This window comes from Dromiciops gliroides, chromosome 3 (genome assembly GCF_019393635.1).
Source record: "Dromiciops gliroides isolate mDroGli1 chromosome 3, mDroGli1.pri, whole genome shotgun sequence".
In the NCBI taxonomy this organism is placed as follows: Eukaryota; Metazoa; Chordata; class Mammalia; order Microbiotheria; family Microbiotheriidae; genus Dromiciops; species Dromiciops gliroides.
The window spans coordinates 44,050,637-44,077,873 of NC_057863.1; the positions used below are offsets into that span (position 1 = coordinate 44,050,637).

At 41.9% G+C, this 27,237-nt stretch overlaps 1 long non-coding RNA gene across 1 annotated transcript; it reads left to right on the plus strand.

The window, feature by feature from the left end:
- The first annotated feature begins 280 nt into the window (after positions 1 to 280).
- On the plus strand, positions 281 to 27,237 carry LOC122745801. Its single transcript, XR_006355491.1, has 4 exons — positions 281 to 418; positions 21,507 to 21,627; positions 25,221 to 25,242; positions 27,085 to 27,237. It is a non-coding gene; the product is annotated as an uncharacterized LOC122745801 (long non-coding RNA).

The window sequence follows — 27,237 nt, forward strand, 5'->3', positions numbered from 1 at the left end:
AGCTCAGCATCCTGTAAGAATAAGAGGTCAGCATTCAATTTCCCTCCATGGTAAATGCAGCCATCGACAAGTCAGCTCTGCCCGTGATGGCCAAGTTGCAAAAAAAGAAAGAAAGAAAGAAAAAAAAAAAGCTTGGCAAATGTTTTGCTGGGTTTTTGTTGCTAGGTGACGACTTGGGAAACTTTGCAATTCCTGCTGAGAGCTTTTTAAAAAAAGTGCCTGGAACCAGTTTCATATTAAAGGGGGTGGAGGCAGGGATAACAAGACAGCTTGAGCCTCCACATCTCCAGCTTTGCTGTTTACCCTCCTGCCCCTTAACTTCCCTGGGCAGCAGCTGGGACTGAGAAGCCAGGTGTAAGTCCGAAAAAGAAAGAAAGAGAAAAGCCAGTCCTCATTTCCACCTAAGAGCCCAACAAAAGTGAGTAGGACCTATTCACCAGGACTTGACTGACCTCTTCTTTTTTCATTTGAATTTCAACTTAAATTACTACTATTAATAATAATAATGATAATGCTCCTGCCCATCCCCTCGTTCCAATGCTTTTTCCTCCTAAGCCCACACATTCAATTAGCTTTAGAGGTTCAAGAGGATGGACTTCAGCCACAGCTGGTGTGTACCTGAGCTCCAAGGAAAGACCCTTTGGCCTAGCTCAGTTTTCCTGTCAAGCAGTGGGGGTTCCTGGGAAAGGCCCTTGGCCTGTCTGAGCCCTGGACCTCTGGCGGTGATTAATGAGGAGCAGTGGGAGAGGTGACACACTGTGAAATCAGGCTGAGGCACAAAGAGTTAATCCTTGTTCTATTTCCAGACAAGGGAGAGAGAGGGAGGGAGAGGGAGATAGAGACAGAGTCAGAGAGAGATAGAAAGAGAAACAGAGACAGAAAAAGAGAGACAGAGACAAAGAGATGGAGACATGGAGAAAAACAGGTAAGGAGAGAAGAAGAGAGGGAAAGGGAGAAAGAAATGAGAGAGAGAGAGAGAGAGATTCGTGCCTTTGTTAATTTTGTAACGCAAGACATGTCTTTGATATCTGATTTGCCAGGCGGGATGCCAGCCTCCATCCTCCGCTCAACTTCAGGAGATAAATACCGGGCTCACGGCTGTGTGATTATTTGTCCTCCCCCCATTACTATCATCAAATTATTTTAAACTGCTGATTTCACATGGACCGTGCTGTAATCCAGGCAGTGAGGATAACTATCTGTTTCCTTCCTCCTTCTGCTTCTCTTTAGATAGACTGGTCTCCCAAGAATTCCCAGCAGCAAACCAAAAGATGCCAGTGCTTCCTCTGCTTTGGGACCCTTGTTTCCACTGGAGCACAGTTCAGAAAAGATGAATCCCTTTGCTGGTGGCTTTCCCCCATTTGTCCCCCCTTCCAATTCCCACTCTCACCTAGGAAGGTAGACAGACACATAGCCACTGGCTTGGCCACAGTCATAAGCTCCTCATGCTTTTATGGCCTTCGGAGCTAATACTCAAATTTGGAGGAGTCTTTTTAACCCTTCATTAATTATTGAGGAGTGCCAGAAGTAATTAGCATGATGTGGCTCCAGCCTTTGTTTCCTGCATCAGTAAACAGTAATGGGATTGTAGAATCATAGAGTTAGAGAATGAAAGAACCTCAGTTGTTGTTGTTTGGTGGTTTTCCAGTCCTGTCCAACTCTTCATGACCTCATTTGGGGTTTTCTTGGCAGAGATACTAGAGTGGTTTGCCATTTCCTTCTCCAGCTCTTTTTTACAGTTGAAGAAACTGAGGCAATCAGGATGGAGTGACTTGCCCAAGGTCACACAGCAGGGAAATGTCTGAGGCCAGCTTCGAACTTAGGGAGATGAGTCTTTCTGACTCCAGGCTGGCCCGCTATCCACTGTACCACCTAGCTGTCCTCAGAGGCCATCTAATCCAATCTCTTTATTTTTCATATGAGGAAACTGGGGCTCAAGGAATTAATGACATAGGATGATAGACTTAGAACTGGAAAATACCTCAGAGACTATTTAGTTTAAGCCCTTCATTTTACAGAGTAGGAAATGAATTCCCAGGGAGAGAGGTGACTTGCCAAGGTAAAACAGGTAGCTAATATCAGAGCTGGAATTTGAACCCAGGTCATGTGGCTTCTAATCCACTTCTCTTTCTATTACATCATGCTGCATTTCAATGGAGGGGTTGTAATGAGGCAGGATGGGGGGAAATGATAACCTTAGCGCAAGTGACTTTTAGTTTTGACACATACACCTCCAGGTGCACATTAAGCTGAGCTCAAATTCTGTGCATGCACCAAGTAATAAAGATTTGTACAGTTATCTCCTACGGCAGTATTAAGAATTATGAGCCAAATAGAACATGTTCATGTTCCAAAACTGTCTTATGCACTTGCTGAGTGATCAACAGGAAGAAATACTGGATTTGCAGTGCAACATCAGACACTTAAATTATAGGAACTTGAACCTTCATCTGCCTTCACTTTTCGTCATTTTCCAGAAGTGGAAGGGGGAAAGCTTCTCTGGCGGTCTTTTGGAGTCACTTTGATGCAATGGTTGGCGAATATGATGTTGCTACCTAATGGACCAAGTTTTGAATATACCTGTTTTGGACTGTATTTTGTTGGATAAACTCTATCCAGCAATCTGAACAGATTTTCCTGATACCATGTAAAAAGGAAGAGGAGGAGGAGGAAGAAGAAAAAGAACAATAATAATAGCACTGATATAATGCTTTAAGATTTGCAAAGCATCTCACAAATATTATTTCATTTGATCTTCGCAACAACCCTGGAATATAGATGTGATTATTATCCCCAATTTACAGATGAGAAAACTGAGGCTAAGGCTTGACCGGAGTCACACAGCTAGGAAGTATTTGAGGCTGACTTCAAACTCAAGTTTTCCTCACTCCAGGTCCCTCACTATATCCACTGCACTGTCTAGCTACCTAGGTTACCAGGTGGAGCATCTCCAAGATGACTTTAGGCATGGGCTGCTTTCTGAATGGTGTTATCAAGGAAATTAATTAGAGATATAGTAGAATTAAGCTTTATCTATCCTTATTAAGAGAAATTGAGGCTACTGGGGAAGCAACAAATCAACCTCTTGGCAGCCCATGGGTCTTTTATCCTTAATACATAAAACCACACAGTTTCATTACAAAGATTCATTGTAGGCTGAAATTTGATACAAGATAGGTCGCTGAATTATTTTTTTGTTTGTTTCATGCAGCTATCCACTCAGGAAAAACCAAGTGGATGAGAAATCCCTATTTTATTAAATGTAATTGGTAATTCAGTCCATATAGCTGATCTATTAACATGCATACCTTGGAAAGATAAAGGGGATGAACAATAAGTTGACCTCAGAAAAGAAGAGCAGGAAGAAGAAAGGTTGGATTGGTTTCTTTTGGGAAATTGCATAGGCTTCTAATGATCCCCAAGCTTCTCCCTGAAGCAAAAGTCCATCTTTTTTACAATGGTCTTCTCTACTATGTGTGACTGCATGTCATAGGACACTGAAGTGTCCAAAGAATTAAAGCTGTGGTCCCTGAGCACTTAGAAAGGGAAGAGGTAGTTACTGTAAGTGTGACAACATTAAAGAAGCCTGGGGAACAACTGTGGGGCAGCAGGCAGTGACTGAACCCCAACAGGGAGTAAAAGCAAAGGAGAAGCAAAAGTTCTTCCCTAGTGCTTATTGGGCTGACTCAGAAACTGCAGCTGCTGAGCTGTATTTTTGGAAGGAGGGAGAGAAAACGAGCCAGGGGAAGCCTCTGGTCATGGCAAGGCATCATGACTCTGATGGCTCTGTTGCCCCTGCGTGACTTCCTGGGGGGGGGGGGGTCTGTGTGGCGAGCACTCTGTGTCCTAGGGCTGAGGTGGGCAGTGGTGCTTCCTGAAGCTTTAGGCACAGAGAAAAGAGAATGGTTTGAGTGGAAGGGAAATTTGTGGTAGGGCCAACCCCAGCTACATCATCTCCAGATTGCCTATATCAGTGTTCACCAGGCTCTGGCAGTGCAAGCCTGAGAGACCCTGACAATGAGCCAGCATGACACATGGTAAGAGAAGTCACACCAGATTAACTTCATTTCCTTTTTTACAGGATTACTAATATACTAGCTGACCAGGGTGATGCCATGGCATGATATTGCTGGATTTCCGAAAGGAATTTGGCAAACTCTCTCCTGATACCCTTATAGACGAGAAATGATTGTATACATTTAGCAAGGATTGACTGGAGTCAATATGCACTTGTTAACCACCTACTGTGTGCCAGTCACTGTATATTGATTTGAATCAGGGTCTCTAGTAGAGGACTTTAGGATTCTGTCCATTCCTCTGCTTCTTTCCCCCCAAGAACTTAGATGAAGACCTAGGCAGCATTCTATTCAAATGTATGACCTCAAATCAGGAAAGATAGCTCATACATCAAACAACAGAATCAAGATCCCAAAAGATGTTGGAAAACTAGAGCTGAGGTCTGAAGTTAAAAAGATGAAATTGAATGGGGATAATTCTATGATTCTAGTTCAGCCTCATTGCTGAGGCTCAGAGAAATATAATGACCTATCCAAGGTCACAGAACAAATTAGTGACAGGTGGAGGATATAGGGGATAGAAACGTAGTCTCCTGACTACTAGTCCAGTTCTCATCCTTAAGTAACATTGATGGCATTTAACCTCTGTTTTATCTGCAACATTGATCTTGAAGGTAGGTCCCCATATAGAGAATTTTATTTCCCACTCCATGCCTTTGTACAAGTATCTTCCCAATGTCAGGAGTATATTCCCTCTTCATCTATATTTCTTGGAATTCCCAACATCTTTTCAAAGTACAGCTCAGACGCCACCTCCTACATGAAGCACTTCTTGATCCCAGTAGTTGCTAATGTTCTCCACCTCTAGGAGTCCCTCAGGTACGATATAACCTCGGGCAGCTAGGTGGTGCAGTGGATAGAGCACCAGTCCTGGACCTGAGTTCAAATCCAGCTTCAGACACTTGACATTCACTAGCTGTGTGTCCCTGGGCAAGTCACTTAACCCTCATTGCCCTGCAAAAAAAGGGAAGTAAATGATGGATAAGTAAAGTAGGAGTCATTTCATTCATGAGATTCCATAGCCAAAGGATTCATCACTAAGGTTTCAGCCAGCTTGTGAATAACATCTCCATCCTTAGCTAGACTGGTCCTTGGACAACAGTCCCAATCTGTTCCTGAGGTTATCCCCCTAATCTTTCCAGGATGGTAGAGCTTTCCAGAGAATGAGTTTTACTACCATAGTCTTCACCTTCATGGCATGGTGAGGCATAAAAGAAGGGCTTTGCTGGATAAGCTCATGAAAATTCATTTATCACATATTATTGCGTCTTATTAATGTCTCATTCCCTCCTGTTAGATCATAATGATCATGAGAGCAAGAACCATGTCTTATCTCAATATTGTGTCTTTTCCAGTTCCTGACACAGTGCTCCATACAAAGAAGTCACTTAATAAATGTCCATTTTGTCTTTGCTGTTTTGCATTTTACAAAATAAGACAAAGTTTGGAATATTAAAAAAAAAACAGAAGGTAGAAAAACTGTTTTCTGTCAGCATATTGTAGTTGTTTCTCCAAGTGCACTTTTATTTTGAAAGGAAATCATCTGAATACTAAATCATTAGCTTCCAGAGTCATTCAAAACCAGATTGTCAGAAACGTTTCTATTATTAGCCATCAACAGCTGTCTGTCTCCTCCAAAGTTCTGTTGAAATCAGTGAAGGACTACATTTCGGGACAAGATGAACACAAGCGATGTCCATGTGGAGACATCACTGTCTACCAAAAAGAAAGGGAATATGGACTGTGGTTCCAGCATGGTCCAAGTGATGCTAACACTATTTGTCTGGTTGCTACTGGAGTCCTATGGGAGGAAGTGAGTATGAATACCAGCAGCACCTGTACACATGTAAGCAGCCTCCTTCTCTGCCTTTCCAATCCATCAGTCAATCAATCAACCCATAAGCATTTACAGAACAGTGGGTGGCAAATTAATGAGAGAGCACAGATGAGGATCACATAGTACAGACAAGCATGGCTAGTCTATGATCTGCATCATTAGATGAAATAAATAAATCAATGAGATCATCCATCTGTTGGAGTAGTGGTATACTGGATAAGGAGCCTTCTACTAAGCTGGGTGGGAAGAGAGGAAGTAATCTAACCAAGCTAGGGTACAGACCACATTGTAGACACTCTCCACAGCTACTTTCCAGTCTTGCTATCAGTATCTGATTAATTCTTTGTCATTCTTTTTTTTTTTTTTTAGTGAGGCAATTGGGATTAAGTGACTTGCCCAGGGTCACACAGCTTGTAAGTGTTAAGTGTCTGAGGCTGGATTTGAACTCAGGTACTCCTGAATCCAGGGCCAGTGCTCTATCCACTGTGCCACCTAGCTGCCCCAATTCTTTGTCATTCTTAACAACCAGTGCCATTATAGATACATATTACATAATATACAAATAATATGTGCATAATACATGATATATACAAATAAAAGTAGAATACATATAAAGTAAATAGTTAGCTATATAAATGGTGGCAACTTGGTTTTCTATGCCATTGCTAAAAAGGTATGCTCTTAGTGTCTGATAGCCACTTCCTAAGAAGGGTGGGGCTGATGAGTGCTGATGATTATGGGCAATTAACAGGGCCTGAGAAATGTATCCCTCCAGTGGAAAGCCAGCATGGCTCAAGGCATGATCTTTCGGTAATGCCAGGCTAATTGAAGACAAAGTTCTCTGGATGACCAAATTCAAGACACTAGATAAGAGTAAGAGTTTACTTTGGAAGGACTCCAAAGCTGAAGAGGTCAATATAGGAGAACATGCTATGAGGAGGTATCAGCCTCAGAAGACCACTTTATGTGGTCTCTCAATCAGAGATGGTCTTTTATGGGAGCAGTAACATTTCAACAGTGCCTCTTTGGGTCCACATATCCTACCAAGGGCATATACACCCTCCAAGGGGACATCTTGGAAAGATCAGGAAAACCAGAACCAGTGTGGCATAAAAAAATGGAACATTGGACATGGAGTCAAGAGGACCTAGGTTGGAGTGCCCCTTTGTATGCTGACTGGCTGTGTGACCAAGGGCAAGAAACTTAACCTCTCTCTGCCTCAGTTTCTTCATCTGTAAAATGGGGATGTTAATGCCATTTAACTCACTGGAATATTGTGAAAATCAAATGAGACAATGAACATAGAGAGCTTTGCATACCATCAAGCCCAATATCAATGTCTATCATTATTAGTCATGTGGTTTTTTGGTTTTTGGTTTTTGGTGGGTTTTTTTTTTTTAGTGAAGCAATTGGGGTTAAATGACTTGCCCAGGGTCACACAGCTAGTAAATGTTAAGTGTCTGAGGCCAGATTTGAACTCAGGTTCTCCTGACTCCAGGGCCGGTGCTCTATCCACTGCACCACCTAGCTGCCTCTAGTCATGTGTTTTTGAAGGAGAGTAACCCCCAGAAATGCCCCCCAAAATGGCAAAAAGGGAGACTTTGAAAGGTCAACAGTGTGACATAAAAAGGACAGTAGAGGAAAGAGTCATTCTGGGGAGAGAATAACAGGAATGAGGGTCAGGAATACGATTTATTGTTTATAGTGTCTACCTGTCTACCAAATACAGATTATTGATTTTGTTCAATGAAGATAAATAATGCACAATATAGAAATAGGTAGAAAGCCAGCCTCAGAGTCCTGGCAAGATTCAAGTGCCAACTCTGATGGGTACCAGGCAGATGACACAAGGGACAAGGCATTTATCTGCCAGTCATGTCCCTACCCACCCACCCCACCCCTGCCCCCATCCAACCTTCACCTCAGTAACTCTCTAAGAGAAGTTGCAACCCCTTGCAGCTTCAGCCAGGGAGAGATAAAGAACTCTCAGATGAGGAAACTCCCTCTACAAATTCAAGTTGGCACCTTTACTACAATTTAGATCATGGCCTAGGCCACCATAGAGATTAAATGACTTTCCCAGGGTCACACAATCAGTATACCATGAAAACAATCATTAGCATTTCTATAGCTCCTAAAATAAAGGACTAAGTACTTTACAAATATCTCATTTTATGCTTACAACAATCCTGGTAGGTAAGTACTGTTATTATTGCCATTTTATAGTTGAGGAAACTGAGGCTGAAAAAAAGGTTAAATTACTTGCCCAAGGTTATATAACTAATAAGTATCTGAGGTTAGATTTGAACTCAGGTCTTTCTGACTCCAAGTCCAGCATTCTATTGAGTACACTACTGGTTGTTGTTATTCAGTCATTCAGTAGTGCTTGACTCTTCATAGCGCCATGGATATGTACTATCCATGGAATTTTCTTGGCAAAGATGCTAAAATGGTTTGCAATTTCTTTTGCCAGTACATTCAAACAAACAGAGGTTAAGTGACTTGTCCAGGGTCACGCAGCTATCTAAAGTCGAATTTGAACTCAGATCTTCCTGACTTCATGCCCAGTGCTCTATCCATAGAGCTATCTAGCTGGCTCCAGTACATAACCTGGCTACCTATTAAAAAGTAGGACTTGAAATCAGGTCTTCATGGTAGTAAAGTCAACTCTCCAACACCATGCTGCTTCACTGTATGTATTTATGTATGCATGCATGCATGTATATGTATGTATGTATGTACATATATATGTATTATGTATATATACTCACATATAAAAATTAAAGTGTTCAATGGCATTAGAAAGACAAAAGAAGTTGCAGAAAAAGTAGATATATGCTTTGGGAAAAGAAGCTCCACATTGGGAGTTCTTTATATTAATAAAATCAGAGGTTTTCCCTTCTACCCAAAAAGTGGACTTGGAATTATAAAGTTTTAATGGGGTTCCTATAAGATGACCTAGGGGCAGCTAGGTGGCACAGTGGATAAAGCACAGGCCCTGGATTCAGGAGGACCTGAGTTCAAATCCAGCATCAGATACTTGACACTTACTAGTTGTGTGACCCTGGGCAAGTCACTTAACCCCAATTGCCTCACCAAAAAAAAAAAAGATGACCTAAGACCGCTTTCCCTTCCAATTAAATAATTCTATGAGAGGCAGTGTGATTATTGTGAAAAGAAGACCAAATTTAGAGTCAGAGAATTTGAGTTCTAATTACCCACATTACCTTAAGTAAGTCATTTTCCTTCTCTCAGTCTCAATGTCTTCCCCTAGGAAATGAAAAGGTTGCACTTCTAAGGTGGGTTCCAGTTCTAAATCTACAATCCTATGAAATCTAGGAGCCTATGTGGCACAGTGGATAGAGCACTGACCGTGGAGGCAGGAGGACCCAAATTCAAATCCAGACTTAGACACTTACTAGCTGTGCGACTCTGAGCAAGTCACTTAACCCTGTTTGCTTCAGTTTCCTCATCTGTAAAGTGAGCTGGAGAAAGAAATGACAAACCAACCTATCATCTTTGCCAAGAAAACTCCAAATGGGGTCACAAAGGGTCAGACACAACTGAAAACAACTGAACAACAGTAAGAAACATGAGGTTGGACATCACTTTGGCCCTTCAGCTTATCATCCTAATTAATGGTAAAAGATGAATGTAGTGCACTTGACCCCAGTTATTCAAGGAGCAAGTGATCATCTTCATTAACCTATCATCATATAACCTTAAGAAATCACTGCCGATCTCCAGGTCTCAGCTTCCCATTATATTAAATGAAGGGGATGAAATGGATGGTCATCAAAGCAACCTCTAAAGATAAAAATCGAGATCTAGGCATTATTTTTGAGTGACAATACTGTACATGGAATTCTATATAACTGGAAAAAACTTTTATTAAACCAGTATTAGAATCTGAGGATCTCTGAATTGTAGCAACTCAGTGGCCAACCCATGGCTAAAAAACAAGCCCACAACAACATACCTATAAGTTGTTCATTCAGCCTTTGCTTGAAGGAGGTAACTAAAGGAGATGGAAGAACTAAGGTTGATTCCAAGATTGAGGTCCACTAAGACCCTCAGATAATTTATTAAATGAACTTTCACATGCAAATATATATCCATGTATATATATATATACATATATATATATGTTTATGTTTTAATCCTCTGGCCTTTATATTCCTTTTTTTCAGAATATTCTGATACTTTTATATGAGAGTTTCTTAATAATCAAAAGTAATACTCTAAGTTCATTTTCAATGCTCCAAACAAAAAATCATCACCAAGTGTCTACTTCAGGCTTTAAGGCTGATGTGTTAAATCCTGCTAAGGTAATAATTTTGTTAGTCTGTTAGGTGGCTTTTTTCCCTATCAATGCAACTAGAAATTAAATCTCTGTCATTTCTAACAATTAGCACTCTTGACATTTTTCTGAAATAAGGATGACATACATACTCTGAAGAATGAGCAGCTGCTTCTCCCAACATGGCTATACTTGTGTTCAGATGGTCCACCCTGTCTTCTATCCTCCCACCCCAAACTGAATTTGCTTCAGGTGACACGGTGGCACAGAGGATAAGGTGCCAAATTTGGAGTCAGGAAGACTCATCTTCCTGAGTTGGAATCTGAACTCAGATACTTACTAGTTGTGTGAGCAAGTCACTTGACCTTGTTTGCCTCAGTTTCCTCATCTATAAAATGAGCTAAAGAAGGGAATGGCAAACCACTCCAGTATCTTTGCAAAGAAAACCACAAATAGGGTCACAAAGAGTCAGGCATGATTGAAAAATGACTGAACAATACCTGATTGAAACTTTGCTGCCAGAACTCAGGCTCCTTTGGAGACTTGGACACTGCAATGTCTCTTTTAACTATAGATCTATGATCTTATGACCCCATGGTCATCCCTGCACCATCACACAGTATCAGAGGGGACTATTTGTAGAGATTCAGATACATTTGTGGAAGTTCAGGTTTAGTGAGTTATCCAGAGCACGAAGAAGTTAATAGATACCAAATGAATAGACTATGGAACCGTCAGTCTGTCCAGTTTGACAAATTTTGTGACTGTGAAGGATGACCACATGATCCAATAAACAATGAAAATCAGTATCAAGAAGATGGATAATACAAATGGACCGATGACCAAGGATTTGGGAATCCCATTGCATTTAGAAAGTTATTTCATCAGTAAGCGTTCAGTTTCAAGACACCTTACCAAACCCCTTTTTTTTTTTTTTTGGTGAGGCAAGTGGGGTTAAGTGACTTGCCCAAGATCACACAGCTAGTAAGTGTCAAGTGTCTGAGGTCGGATTTGAACTCAGGTCCTCCTGACTCCAGGGCACCAACTAGCTGCCCCCACCTTCCCAAACCTTGAGGCAAAGTCATGATCTTGCCTTACGCGGTAGGACCAAAGGTCCTCCCCTCTGATCTAAAGAGTCTCGTATCCAAACAGATCTTTCCCAAAAGGCCTTTCCTCTTCCCCAACTGTCTCCATAGTTCCCTATATTTTAAGTGGACAACCAGACTTCTCATTTGCCTTTCATTTTCAAAGACACCACATCTGCCAGTGACAGAACCCAACTGTTCTTGTTGACTGTACTTGGCATTGTCTCACAAGTGACATATTTCAGATCAGATTTTGTTTAGATGATAAAATGAAGTCACTCAAAAGGAGCTCATTCTGGTCTATTGGGTAAATAATAATATGGTTTTCAAAAGAAAAATGTGTGAATACATATTTTCCTGACAGCCTGAAAGGCTTCAGAAGGTGCAGTTTTGTTTTCTTGGGGATATAATATATAAGCGTGTGTTTTTAAAAAGCAAACTTCTTGAATGTGCACTTAGCCCAGCCACCCCAAAGGATCCAAGGTAGTGATTCCAAGATCTCAAATAAGTACTATGCATTTTGTAACTTTTTATTAAAACAAAATAGAAATAAAACAAGAATATAACCTACATTATGCATACATTTTACATAAACCTGTAATAGGGATATAGATAGGTATTAATCATACCTACCTATAACCAAAAGGCATAAACAGAGGTTCAGAAATACTGGTTGGACATCCCTTTAATTTCCTGGTAATAATTTTCCCTTCTCAGTTTCCCACATCAGCCTATCCTACATGTTCTTAGTTAAAAGGTAGGCTCAACTGTAATTCTCCTTTTGGTCCCACCTTGAATTCTCAACCAGGGAGACCAGCAAAGAAGGTAGAGTAGGAGAAAATAGAACAATCCAGCTCTTCCCCACAAATATTCCAACAAAGGCCTAGGAAGAGCATCAAACTGAGGTGTGATCAGAAAATCCAAGGAAAAAGAATGGTGAGTCATTTTTCCAGTCTAGGTCAGTATAGGAAAACAGATAGAATTCTGGGTACTGGGGACAGGGCCTAGGCAGGAGCATGCTATATGGAGCCTTCAGCAGAGACTCAACCAGGGTCTGCTGTGCATACTAGACAAAGAGGCTAGCCCAGATCCAGAAGGCACAAGCCTGATACTGTGCAGAGAACAGGAATGGGAAGCAAGGGACCACTCTTTTGATCCTGCCTCAGAGTGTGGACTGAGGATGGCTACCCCAGTCAAGGAGTGGTTGTGGGCCTGTAGCTGAGTAATCAGGGCAGGATGCTCAGAAGCAAGGGAGGACCTGCAGGTCTGTCATTCTGAACTTGTAGAACCTGCCAGCAGGCTATTGGGGGCTGAGGCCAGCCATCCCCGAGATCCTTGGAGAATATAGTACTTAGTACCAGGAGAAAGCGGCATCAGGACCCCAGAGAATAAAAGTCAGGACCAAATAAGGGTCAGACATTCCTTCCAGAAGTGTGAAGAGCTTAGAACTTCCCACAAAGTCATAATTCAAGAAGTAAGACTGGAAGAATGAGTAAAAAAAATAATCCTACCATAAAGAGCTATTATGGTGACAGGGATACCCAAGACACGAACCTAGAAAAAGAGAATAAATCCCACAAAAATCTACAAGCAAAGCCCCTTAAAAAACCCCTAGCTTGGATACAAGTCCAACTAGAATTCCTAGAAGAAATAAATCCAGAGGCTTTTTTTTTGAGAGTTTAAAATAATTTTATAAATGAAATGAGAGTGCAAGAGGAAAGAATTGCGGGGGGGAGTTTTTACAGGAAAGGCTTGGAAAGAGAATTAATAGCTTAATATAAGAATTATAAAACCACACCCAAAAAACGAATGTTTTGCAAACTAAACTGGACCAAACAGCTTAGCTAGTTGTACAAAACTCAAAAATGTCAGCTGCTTGGCTAAGAGCCCTCCCAGAAGGATGCTGAAGACACCTGGTTCCTTATGCTGAATTCTGAGAAAGAAATAAAGTGAGAAGCACTGCATGTAGAGGGAAAGGGACCTGGATTCAAATTCTGAATTTACGACTTAATGACATGTGTAATATTGGGCAAATCACTTAACTTCTCTTCCGTCAATTTCCTCAATTGTCCAATGAGAAGGCTGGACTAGCAGACTCTGAGTCCATTCCTGGTCTAATCTATGAGTCTAAGTAATTTTATATGACTTCACACAGAACTCTAGCAGGAGTTCTGAAGCCTTCTTGTGTCATAGACTTCCCTTTTTATTTGGGCAGGGCAATGAGGGTTAAGTGACTTACCCAGGGTCACACAGCTAGTAAGTGTTAAGTGTCTGAGGCTGGATTTGAACTCAGGTCCTCCTGAATCCAGGGCCGGGGCTTTATCCACTGTGCCATCTAGCTGCCCCCTGTATCATAGACATCTAAAGCAGTCTAGTACACGCTATGAACCCTTTCTCTTAAATAATGTTTTTAAACATTAAATAAAACATGATTACAAATGAAAGCAATCTTACTGAAATGTAGTTATCAAAAAAATTCAGTCCTCAGACTCCCAATTAAGAGATCCTGTGCTATGGGAACTCAAACTGTTTGATTTTATTAAAAATCTATTTGCAGGATTATAGATCCAAAGTTGAAAGGGATCTTGGAGTTCTAATCAATCAATCAATAAACATTTTATTAAGCCTCTACTATGTGCCAGGCATTGTGCTAAGAGCTGGGGATACAAAAAGAGACAAAAGATAGTCCCGGCCCTCAAGAAGCTTACAGTTTAATGGCAATAGTCCAACTCTTTCATTTTACAGAAGGAACTAAAGCACAGAGTGATGAAGTACATTGGTCAAGGTCACATAAGTAAGCAAGTAGCAGAGCTGGAATTTGAACCCAATTTCTTGGTTCCTCAATCCAGTATCAGTGGGTTTTTTCCTCCTCTAGTCACAACATCTCAGAGTTATAATGGTCTTCAGAAACTATCTAGTCCAATCAATATCCAAAAAAACCCCCAAAAGATTCATCTCAACAACATAACCAACAAGTGATTATCCAGCTTCTGCTTGGAGTTCCCCAGTTATGCTCAGCCCTTCCCTCTGGGTCTGACACATGTCCTCCTTAGCCTCAGGAATAACCAAACCATCCATTTATTTGGGTGCTAGATGGAAGCATATCAATGACACAGAACAAAGGAAAGACTCAAGATGGTGATGCCAACTGAACCAGAAGTTCCATGAGAGCAGACTTTATGTTTTTCCTAACTTTGTATCTCCCTCAGCATCAAAAAACTATTGAATTGAATGGAATTCAATAAAAAATATATATAATTTTTAGTGCATGACCTTGTTTTGGGGCTAACCCTAATTCCCAGGATCTGGGTTCAAATCCTACATCAGACATTTATTACCTGCGTGGATGGTCTTTGGCAAATCTCTGAACCACAGTTTCTTCATCTACAAAATAGGAAATTGGGGGTAGCTGAGTTGCATCTCTAAATCTTTAGTTCTATTAGAAAGAACTTTTCTTGCTGCTCAGTTGTTTTTTCAGTCTCATCTGACTCTTGGTGACTCCATTGGGGTTTTCTTGGCAAAGATGGTTTGCCATTTCCTTCCCCAGCTCATTTTACAGATGAGGAAACTGAGACAAACAGGGTTAAGTGACTTGCCCAGAATTACACGGCTAGGAAGTATCTGAGGTCAGATTTGAACTCACAAAGATGAGTCTTCTTGACTCCAAGCCTGGCACTCTATCCACTGTGCTGTCTAGGCTTTGCCAGTGCAGAAACTTTGTAAGCAAAGGAAAATGGCTCCTTAGAGAGTTTAGAAAGCTTCCAACTCAAATATTTTTCAGGTGTTGATCTGGCCTGGTCTTTGGGAGGCTCCAAAAGAAAGTGTTAGAAAGATCTTAAGCTGCTTACCAAACTGAAGGTCTACAGAGCTGTTGTACTGACCTCCTTGAAGGACAGTATACCAGTGATATGGCAGGAACTGATTCATTTCCATTTGAATTGTCTTAGGGGGGCAGCTAGGTGGCGCAGTGGATAGAGCACCGGCCCTGGATTCAGGCGTACCTGAGTTCAAATCCGGCGTCAGACACTTAACACTTAATAGCTGTATGACCCTGGGTTAGTCACTTAACCCCAATTGCCTCACCAAAAAAAAAAAGAAAAAAAAAATGAATCGTCTTAGGAAGATGCTGAAGATCACCTGGCAAGATAAAGTAGTGGGCACTGACATCCTTTCTCAAGCTGAACTGCCAAGCATTAAAATTCTACTGAAGAGGGGGCAGCTAGATGGCGCAGTGGATAGAGCACTGGCCCTGGAGTCAGGAGTACCTGAGTTCAAATCCGGCCTCAGACACTTAACATTCACTAGCTGTGTGACCCTGGGCAAGTCACTTAACCCCAATTGCCTCATTAAAAAAAAAAAAAATTCTACTGAAGAGAGTGAAACTCTGGTGCACTGACCATGTTGTTTGAATGCCAAATACATTTGCCTAAAAGACTAATATGGAGAACTCACACAAGGTAAGCACTCACATGGAGGTCAAAAGAAGTGATATAAGGACACTCTCAAGATCTCTCTGAAGAACTTTGGTATTGATTATAAGATATAGAGAACACTGGCACAGGACTGCCCAGCATGGTGTGTCCAAATCAAAGAAGGAGCTGTGCTCTATGAGCAAAGCAGAATTGCAGTAGCTCAAAAGAAATATGAGATGCACAAATTTAGAGACATCTCCACTTAAAATGTTCATATGGACTATTTGTGCCCAACTTGTGGTAGAGCCTTCTGAGCTCACGTTGGTCTAATCAGCCACAGCCGGACACACTATACTTTGACCCCAACATCATGATATAATTTTGGTCCCCTTTGGCTACTAATGGCTCTCTGAATCATCTTCTATCCATTTTGTATCTTTTCTATATTTGTACAAATTGTCATCTAATAGAACACAAGCTCTTTGAAGACAGAGATTATTTCATTTTTGTCTTTACACCCTTAAATATTAATTGTGTGGCACATAGTAGGTACCTAATAAATGCTTGTTGATTGATCGATTGATTGATTTGAGAGGCAGTATGTTTAAATTGAATTCAGAACAACCTGAGTTTGAATCCTGATTCAGTTACTTACTAGCTGTGTAACCCTGGGCTAATCACCTAATATCTCTGAACCTGTTCCTTAATCTATAAAAAGAGGATAATAATAGGATCTATCTCATAGGCTTTTTGTTAGGACCAAATGACATCATATGGATGAAGTGCTTCATAAACCAAAATTGTGATGTTGATGTGAGCTATCATTATTATTACTTATGTTGGACTTTGTGACTAAGACAATGGCTTGAAAAATACTTTGGCAGAGAACTTCCTGAGATCTCTATGGGATTAGATGCCTACTCACCCAAACACTCACCTGTCCTACCCAATGTGGGGAAGTTAATAGCAAGTTGAAAACTAAATACATTCCAAAGCATTTTAAATATATTTAATTAACAAATATTTATTTTCTTTCTCTCCCACCTCCCCCACCACTGAAAAAAGGAAAACAAAAAAAAACCCTTGTAACAAATATGAAACATCAAATAATGTAAATTCTCACATTGGTCATGGCCAAAAATATATGTCTTATTCTGCATCCTAAGTCTATCTCCTTTCTGGTAGAAGACAGGTAGCGCGTTTCATCATCAGTCCTCTGGAATTGTGCTTGCTCTTGGTGTGGATTAGAGGGTTTTTTAAAGTTCTTTAGTATTGTTTGTCTCTATATTGTTGTTACTGTTGTATACATTCTTTTCCTGTTTCTTCTTACTTCACTCTGCATCAGTTCATGTATCTTCCCAGGTTTATCTGAAACTCTCCCCTTCATCATTCCTTATGGTACAAAAGCATGCCATTACATTCATATACCCCAACTTAATTTCCATTTTCTTGCCATGATGAACAGAATTACTGGAAATAATTTTGCACATTCATGAGCACAGCGAAAAGGCCCGCTGTTGTTTCCTCCCCACCAGAGGCATAGCCTAATCTGGTGGCAGGCATCGATTAGCACAGGTGGGTCATTGGGGCATATCTAGATGCTCCTTCAGAGACTGAACCACCTCCAAGTCAAATTATATTTAAAAACTGCACTGGACAGAAAAGGGAAGGGGAAAAAGCTGGGAGAGAAGTTCCCAAGCAGGGATTTCCTAGCTCGCCAACCCAATGGTGCAGCCGAGCACTCAGTAAGTAAACAGAAAACATGGGCAGCTGAGAAATCAATTTAGCTGAACAAACAATGTTGCCTGTAATGAACTCCTAATTATCCTTTTATGCCGTGTCAGTCTGAGTGATTACAGAGCTGGGCCGTTTAATTTGACGTCTGAGCCTGGCTTTGCTCCATTAGCCACATATAAAGCTACGACATGTTGCGGGGTGGGGGAGAAGGCCTGTATTTATCTAGAACTAAGTGAGCACCTGTAGCGATAACAAGGACGGGGAGCATCTGATCAGATTCGAAAATTTCCAAATGATGCTCGGGAAGCATCTGGGACACAAGAGAGGGTGAGGATAGCTCAGGGGGATGATAGTCCCCATTACCCCAGTGCCTTGAGGTTTGCCTAAGAGACACCCTATGGAAAAGAGCATCAGAATCTGATTTTTTTAGACACTTACAGGCTGTATGACCCTGGGCTTCTCTCAGACTCAGTTTGCTCATCTGTATAGTAGACATGATAATAATAGCACCTACCACTCCCCTTCCACCCCCAGGGTTTTGTGAGGATTAAATAATAACCACTAATATTTAATATAGTTCCTACTATGTGCCAGGCACTGTGTTAGGCGCTTTACAATTTTTATCTCATTTGATCCTCATGACACCCCAGAGGGGTAGGTACTATTAATAATCTCCATTTCAGGGGCAGCTAGGTGGCGCAGTGGATAGAGCACCGGCCCTGGATTCAGGAGTACCCGAGTTCAAATCCGGCCTCAGACACTTGACACTTACTAGCTGTGTGACCCTGGGCAAGTCACTTAACCCCCATTGCCCTGCCAAAAATAAATAAATAAATAATCTCCATTTCACAGATGAGGAAACTGAAGTAAACAGAAGTTAAGTGATTTGCCTGGGATCACACAGTTATAAGTGTCTGAGGCCAGATTTGAACTCTGGTCTTCCTGACTCCAGTCCGCCTGAATATAAAGAATGCATTTTGTAAACCTTAAAGTACAAAATCGGAGGTTCTTAACCTTTGAGCATATGGAACCTGGTGAATAGATTTCAGGAATTCAAATGAGGCAGGGGAAATTACATCTTGATTTTCAATAACTTCTAACTGAAATTTCTAATTTTTTTCGATTATGTAGACAACCAATACTTTTCTTAGAAGGGGCCCATGACATAAACCCTTAAGGGTAGGTATAGAGGAGGGAAGTAAGTCATAAATAGGTCAAGTGACTTGTCCATGGCTTGTACAGATATTTCCTCATCTGGAAAATGAGAGCGTTGTACTAGAGGGCTTCTGAAATCTATTCCAGCTCTACTTCTATGAGTCTATAATCTCTAAGTTTCTTTCCAGTCAACTAATCAATACCTCAACAAGCCTTTATGGAGCACCTACTACGTGCTGGGCATTGTGCGAAGTTCTGGAGAATATAGACACAAATACAAAAATGAACGAATCCCCGCTATACACACAGAATAAATACAAAGTATTTTTGGTGGGACAGCATAAGCAGTTGGGGGACAATCAGGAAAGACCGTAGGTGGAAGGGGATTCTTGAACTGAGCTTTGAAGGAGATCATGGATGCTAGGAAATTCTAGAGACTAAGATTTCCAGCTTACGAATGCCCATAGTCATGCAGCTACTTAAAATTAGAGCTCTTTCCCCTATTCTAGGCTACCCCTTGATTTGGGTGAGAAAAGAACCTTCCAGGGTTTGGTAGTTTGTCCTATATCTCTAGAGCCCAACTAATCCAGGTCGCTTTAGCTACTGGGATCAGCAGAGCACCATGGCTGACTCGTCACATCCGTCTCCAGTCACGGGCACCATTGGCTGCACAACTAGGGAAACAGATAGGTGGGGAATCTACCACAGCTCATTAGAGAGAAATTACCTCTTTAAAAATGAACCTTGGGGCAGCTAGGTGGCGCAGTGGATAGAGCACCGGCCCTGGAGTCAGGAGGACCTGAGTTCAAATCTGGCCTCAGACACTTAACACTTACTAGCTGTGTGACCCTGGGCAAGTCACTTAACCCCAATTGCCTCACTAAAAAAATAAATAAATAAACCTTGTGCTGTACTAAGAATTATAGAATCAGAGCATTTTAGAGCTAAAAGGAAGAGGGGAGGGGAAAGTTCCTTTCATCCCTTCAAAGTCACTGAATGACAACATTCAGTTGGACAAACACATCCCTAAAGTCAATTCCAGTGCCTCCTGTTGTCGCACAAACCCCACTGTTAGCGTTTAAAGACCTTCCCAGGGGTAGCTAGGTGGCACAGTGGATAGAGCACCGGCCCTGGAGTCAGGAGTACCTGAGTTCAAATCCGGCCTCAGACACTTAACACTTACTAGCTGTGTGACCCTGGGCAAGTCACTTAACCCCAATTGCCTCACTAAAAAAATAAATAAATAAACCTTGTGCTGTACTAAGAATTATAGAATCAGAGCATTTTAGAGCTAAAAGGAAGAGGGGAGGGGAAAGTTCCTTTCATCCCTTCAAAGTCACTGAATGACAACATTCAGTTGGACAAACACATCCCTAAAGTCAATTCCAGTGCCTCCTGTTGTCGCACAAACCCCACTGTTAGCGTTTAAAGACCTTCCCAGGGGTAGCTAGGTGGCACAGTGGATAGAGCACCGGCCCTGGAGTCAGGAGTACCTGAGTTCAAATCCGGCCTCAGACACTTAACACTTACTAGCTGTGTGACCCTGGGCAAGTCACTTAACCCCAATTGCCTCACTAAAAAAAAAAAAAAAAAAATTAAAAAAAAAAAAAAGACCTTCCCAACCTGGCAAGCCTAGTTTTCCAGCCTTTTTATATATTACACAATAAATATACATTATTACCTCAGTTTCCTCAAATGGAGATGATATAGCACCTACCTCACAGGGTTATTGTGTGGGTCAGATGAATTTATATTTGTAAAGTCCTTAGACTAGAACATAGTAAGCACTTGGTAAATCCCCTTTATTGCACTATGGCCTTGCTCCTCTTCACACAGGCCATCTTCTGTCTCCCTGTGCAAGCTATCCCCTATGACCTGAGGGCATTCCTTCCTCGCTTCCTCTACTCATTTCTCTCAAAGCTCAGCTCCTGTGCCAACCTACATGAAACCTTTCCCTATTTCCCCAGTTGTTAGCATCTTCCCCTAAAAAAGTACTTTATTTTTACTTTGCATGTATTTTGTAATTTTGTATCTGTGTGCAAGATGGCTTTTCTCTTTAAGAATGCAAGCACCTTGGGGCGGCTAGGTGGCGCAGTGGATAAAGCACCGGCCCTGGATTCAGGAGTTCCTGAGTTCAAATCCGGCCTCAGACACTTGACACTTACTAGCTATGTGACCCTGGGCAAGTCACTTAACCCCATTGCCCTGTAAAAAAAAAATTTTTTTTAAAAGAATGTAAGCACCTTGAAGGCAGGTCCTATTTCATTTCTCTCTTTGTATCCCTAGCATCTAGTTCCATACCTGTCCCATAATGGACATTTAATAAATGCCTTTCACAGGAAGGACCAAATCACAGATCCTTCAGGTATCTGTGTGTTTGTTTTCAAAAGCCAAACATTGGGAATGACCCCTAGCCCAAGGATTAAAGAATGGCCGAACCCATTGCTTTACAAAAGCTCCTCAGTCCAGGATGAAGGCAGAGATGGCTCGGGGGTCTTCAATGACAGCGGAAAGTAGGGTGTACCTCAGTAAGGTCCCAGGTCCACTGACATATCAAAAGCTATGAATTCCATGAAATATCAAGATGCCACTAAAATGTCCAAAACATAACAGAAAAGCTGACATTTCCAGAATGCTTTGAGATTTTCAAACACTTAGATTTCTAGCAGTTAGCACAGTTCCAAGTACAAATGGAGATCTTAATAAATGCTATTGGCTTGATTTGACTTAAGAGGGATCTTTACAATATAGTATCTCATTTGATCCTCATGACAACCCTGTGAGACAGGTGCTATTCTTATCCCAATTTTGTATGTGACTTGCCTAGGGTCACACAGCTAAAAGGTGTCAAAGGTTGGATTAAAAGCCATTTTACAAGTCTGGTGTTCTCTTGGCTGCCTGTAGGAAGAAATTATGAAGGAAACATGGAAACATAATGATACCAAGTGAAGCCAACAGACACAGAAGCACCCCATGCCCATTGACAACACAGCGGAAACATTGAGAAAAGAAGAAGAATCCAAAGGTAACTGAACTTTATCAGAGCATGGACCAAAGTGAAGGGAGACATGGAACAAATAAATTTTCTCCTCCTTGGTTCATTGACTTGATCTAAATTTATGAAAATGGACAGATCTGAAGATTAGCACCTTTTCCAAAGTTTAGCCTAAAGGGCAGCTAGGTGGTGCAGTGGATAGAGCACCAGCCCTGGAGTCAGGAGGACCTGAGTTCAAATCTGACCTCAGACACTTAACACTTACTAGCTATGTGACCCTGGGCAAGTCACTTAACCCCAATTGCCTCACCAAAAAAAAAGTCTAGCCTAGCTAAGTTTGGAGCTGCCCATCCCTATGTTGGCTCATGGGCAATGGTCAGTTTTTGTATGTTTGTTTGGTTTGGTTCTGGCAATAGCCAATGCCAGTGGGAGAAAGCTCCCACTGACAAAATCAGAGATCTTTGAAGTGTTAAAGTTTTGCCTGGCATCCTATTGTTCTGTTCTATTATGCTTTGCTGCAAATGGTGTAAAAAGTTCAAATTGGGAGATCAAAGCTTAAGATAAGAGGCAGTGGAGAGTGGAGTAGCACTAGAGTCTGAAGACCCAGGTTCAAATCCCACCTTGGCTGCTTGCTACTTGCTGTGACCTTGGGCAAATTATTGAACTTCACTCTTCCTTCATTTGTAAAATGGTGGAATGGGGATAGAGGATCTCTAAGGACCCTACTATTTATAAGCCCACATTGGGATGCAGCATCTGTTAATTGGCATATGCTGTAAATGTGGCATTTATGCAACAAAATATTGGAACTCAGATCCATGTAACAACCAGTTGTGACCCCAGAGCTTAGCACGGAGTAAATGCCTAATAAACACTGATTGATTGATTGATTGATTGATTGATTGATTGATTGTTCTCAAAGGGATGATCCCATTAAATGAAAACTGGACACAGAAGAAATTGAAATCCCTCAAAAGCCAAGGTCCATAAGTTTTTGCTCACATGGCCTCATGGCCACACAGGCCTTAGGAGCAAGGGATGGAGGTCAGGGCTATCTCAGTCTCTGGAATCACCAGGAATGCTGAGGCTACCAGAGCCCAAAACTGTCATGGTAAAAAGTTTCTACCAGAAACAGATCTCCATTGGACCCCTGGGTATTACAGCTAGGCCACAGCTCATCAATCTTCATTACCGTTATTTTATTCTATTGGTGCATTTCAGGTCAATACGAGTTAGTCATTTTGCCGTCTCGTTCATTGCCTGGCTTTATGTAAGAGCTGCTAAAAATAAGATTACGCAGGGGGAGGAAAACATCAGTTTGGTGTCTAAATTTAGAAAACTTGATGAATAAATCTATTAAATTCATTGTGGGGAGAGAAGAGAGAAAACTGTTGTTTAATGGGAAGATAAAATAAATAGCAAATAAGAGGTGATTGTCTTTAGAGTTTCTTCCAGAGACGGACTGAAATGGAGAACTCTTCCGACCCTCTTTATTTACCAATCAGTCTATGGGCTGATTGTGTATTTTAATTTCCATAACCCTCAACCCGAATTTTAAAGAAGATATGCTCCTAGGCAAGAAACTCTGGAGAAAATAGTTATTAAGGCTCTTGGATTCTGCATTTATTTGCCAGAAATAATTTTTTTAAATTGTTTAAAGAGATATAGCCATAGCAATGTCGATTCATCTTCCTGAGCTCCTGGGAAGCAGGTGCTTGCAAGTATTCTGCATGGGCAGACATCTGGCAGGCCTCTTCATCCCCACACCCCGCCCTTGGAGCCAACATCTGGCAGGCCCCTTCATCCCTGCATTCCTCCCCCCCTTCCCACAGCCCCCTCCCAGCATCTGCCAGGAGCATATCCCCTTAGAAGAGACTTGCAGTGTTCCGAAGGGCGGTGACCTTGGGTCCCACACTGGGTGGGGGGTTTTCAGAGCTAAGATGAGCACACACAAGGCACTGGTGAGAATCCTTTTGTGTCTGGCTGGTTCTCACCCGAAGAGCTTGTTTAAAATTGAAATCAGTCGTTAATATTAACCACTTTAAAATTTTTCCAAATCCCCTCGGGAAGAAAGAAATGGGAAGACATAGTGGGAAGCAATTGTACGGCGAGGTCATGAGCCCTCAAGAGCAAGGGAAATAACAGTTGGAGAAAAAAAGGATAAGGGAAGGTATTGGACCTTGGATTTCAATAATATCAGGAATTCCCAGGTGAGGACGAACCTTCTTCACAACTTAGAGCCTCAAAGAGGTGTCCACATCACTAAGATGTTAAGAGGCTTATTCAGGGTCAGAGATGGGACTTGCAGCCAAATCTTCTTGCTTCCCAAGCCAGCTTTCTAATCATTATTCCAAACGATCTCTCCTGGAGGAAAAAAAAAATTTACATTATACATAAAATGTAGGCCTCACAACAACGTTAAAAATGTCCTCTAAGTCCAGGTTAACTGAAAGCACATCTTTTATATTAAATAATAATAATAATAAAGTCCATCTTCTAAAGACATGATACCACACCTCCCTCTCTTTGTTAAAGTGGGGGACTATGGGTGTGGAGAACTGCATACCATATTGGACTTGGTTGAAGTGCTGGTTAGTTATATTGAATCTTTGTTTTCTCCCTTTTTCCTCCTTTGTCAAGAGGTAGCTTTCTAGGGTAAGAGGGAGGAGAAGGAATCTTTTTGTAAATGAAGGTAATGTCAAAACAAAAGATATTTTTAAAATGTTTAAGAAATAAGAAAGTACATTTCTAAGTAACCCCCCAAGAAGTTTGAAAGCTGGTTAGGGAAGTGAGTTCAGAGGGAACGGGGCCAAATTAGACAGTAGGGATCTCTCCAACCTCTGTGTCCTTAGTTCTATGGTCTAGCGATAATAGCATCCCACTGGGCATTCCAAATGCAGACAACCAGTGCTTGGGCACGCCCCTCTAACAGTACAATAGAGCACAAAGAAGATTCCTGAGGATCACAAAGTTAGAGTCAGAAGGACCCTCATGGGCCATGGAGTCCAATCCCCTCGTTGTAGAGATAAGGAATCTGAGCCAGGTTAAATGATTTCTCCACAGAGATGCAGTAAGCAAGAGAGACAGAATTTGAATCCAGGTCTCCCTGGTGAAGTGAGAGGCAGTATGATGCCCAGACTTAAAAGTCAGGATTTGAGGGCAGCTACGTGGCACAGTGGATAAAGCACCAGCCCTGGATTCAGAAAGACCTGAATTCAAATCCAGCCTCAGACACTTAATACTTACTAGCTGTGTGACCCTGGGCAAGTCACTTAACCCTCATTGCCCCTCAAAAAAAAAAAAGAGTCAGGATTTGAAACCAGATTCTGTCTTTGTCCCTTACTACCTCTAGGGACTGGGACAAGTCACTTTTGCTCCTTGGGCCTCAGTTTCCTCACCTGTAAAATGAGAAGGTTGGACGTGTCCCTTTTGACTCTAAAGACATGATTGCATGCCCCCCACTTGGTTATCTTACCTGCGAAATGGAGATAAGAACACCTTGTGATAACTACTTTATGAAGCTGTTATGAGCCCAGAAAAACTATAGAGGCATCCTCTATTATTAGTCAGCTTTGCCATATCTAAACTAGGAATAATAATAACACCCTTTTCTTCCCTTGTAGGGTGACCATGAGAATGAGCAAGGTGAGAATAACAGGAAAATAACAGATGTGGTAAATATATCATGAGGCTTTTTACTCAGCCCTACATGACATATGAATATAATAATAATGGCGATGATTATGATGGGATGACAATAATCACTGACATTTCTATAAATTTCAGGGTTATTGTAGCCAACGTCAATGTGATGTTTGATGGTTTGAAAAGCACACTCTACCCCTAACCCTGTTTGATCCTCATATCATCCCCCTGGGGGAGGTGCTGTTATTATCCCCAATTTGTAGGTGAGGAAGTCAGGGTTCAAAAAGTTTAGGTGACAGGCAGTGGGGACATTACTGGCTTTTTGGAGTCAGAAGACCCCAAATCCTGCTGTGGGTACTCGCCACGTGTGTGACCTTGGGCAAGTCATTCTCTTGACCCCTCATCTGCCAAATGAGGAAAATGGATGAGACGGTTTCCAAGGTCCGCTTCCATGATGCTGTGACCTGCCTGGGGCTATGTAGTTAATAAGCATCCAGGGCCAGCAGATTTAAACCCAGGTCTCCTTGACTCCAAGTCTGAGTGTTCCAGATGTGATATTGACACAGGGCTTCCAAGTTCACAAACCAATTAACACACATTTGCTCATTAGGAGCCTGATAGGTGCCCGTGGGCAGAGCCAGACATCATGACCAACCATAACCAGGCTCTGTCTCAGGAATCCAGACTGTGGCCTTGGCTCATAGGACCACAGATTTTGGAGCTGGACGGGATCCTAGAGACCACCTAATTCAATAACCTTATTTTACAGATGAGGAGACCAAGATCCAGAGAGGCTAGGGAACTATATCAAGGTCATGCAGGTCATAAGTAGAAGAGTCAGGATTTGAATCCAGGTCCTTGGACTATGTATCCTCAATGCTTCACATCTGGCTGGGCTGCGCAAAAAGAAAGGATACTTTGTGGGAATTCAAGAGGAGTAGAGGATGGTTTTCTGACATAGAGGCAGGGAATTTATAAGGCTAATGTTTCCTTGTAATTCATTATCGATTGCCTCATTGTGTTCCTGACTCTAGTTGGGGGTCACTTCTGCCCTTTTCCCTCATCTCTGCCCAAGCCATGTATCTTCCTTACATGTTCCTGCCTCCACTCAAAACCCTTCCATGCCTCCCCAGTGCCCTACAGAGAAAGTATAACCTCCTCGTCCTGGCATTCAAAGTTCTTCATAAATGGGCTCCCACTTCTATATCCAGTTTTATCTCATGTTATCCCTGTGCCACTGCCCCTCGATGAGACTTTGGCCATTCACTCTTCTGGGTCTCAGTTCAGTAAGTAAGGGGGCTGGACAAGATGACATCAAGGGTCCCTTCCAACTTTAAATAATTCAAAGGTTGGAAATAAATGCCTACTGGGGAATGGTAAGGAACAGAAATTACTCAGACTGAAGAGGCGGCAGAACTCAATGGGATGAGATCCCGTATGTAAAACACTCTGTAAATTTCAGTTGTTATGTTGAGCCTGGAAAAGCCTTCAGGGGGGACAGGAGAGCTGTCTACCAATATCTGAAGGACTGTCAAATGGAGGAGGGATTAGTTTTGTTCTGCTTGGCCCCAAGGGGCAGAACTAGGAGTGGGGGGGGGGTCCTGAGAGGCCCATTGGGGTTAAAAACCAGAAAAAACTTCCTGATGATCAGAACTAACACAAAGTGGAATGATAGACTACCTCAGAGGCAGTAGCGTACTCCTCAACGGGGGAGGGAGGGAGAGTGGGGGCAAGGATCTGGACGAGATTCTTGCTCAAGTATAGGTCTGAATGAATGACTTCTGAGAATCTGTGATTCTAGACTCATGACTAAGAACATCCCCCTTGTTTTCATTTCAACAGGGGCTTTCTCTGAAAATATACTGACCCCTCCATCTATTCTCTCCAAAGAAAAACAAGAGGTGGAGAAGGAAAGGGGAGGAAGAAGAGGAGGAGGAGGAAGAAAAGGAGAAGGAGGAAGAGGAGGAGGAGAAGGAAGAAGAGGAGAAGGAAGAA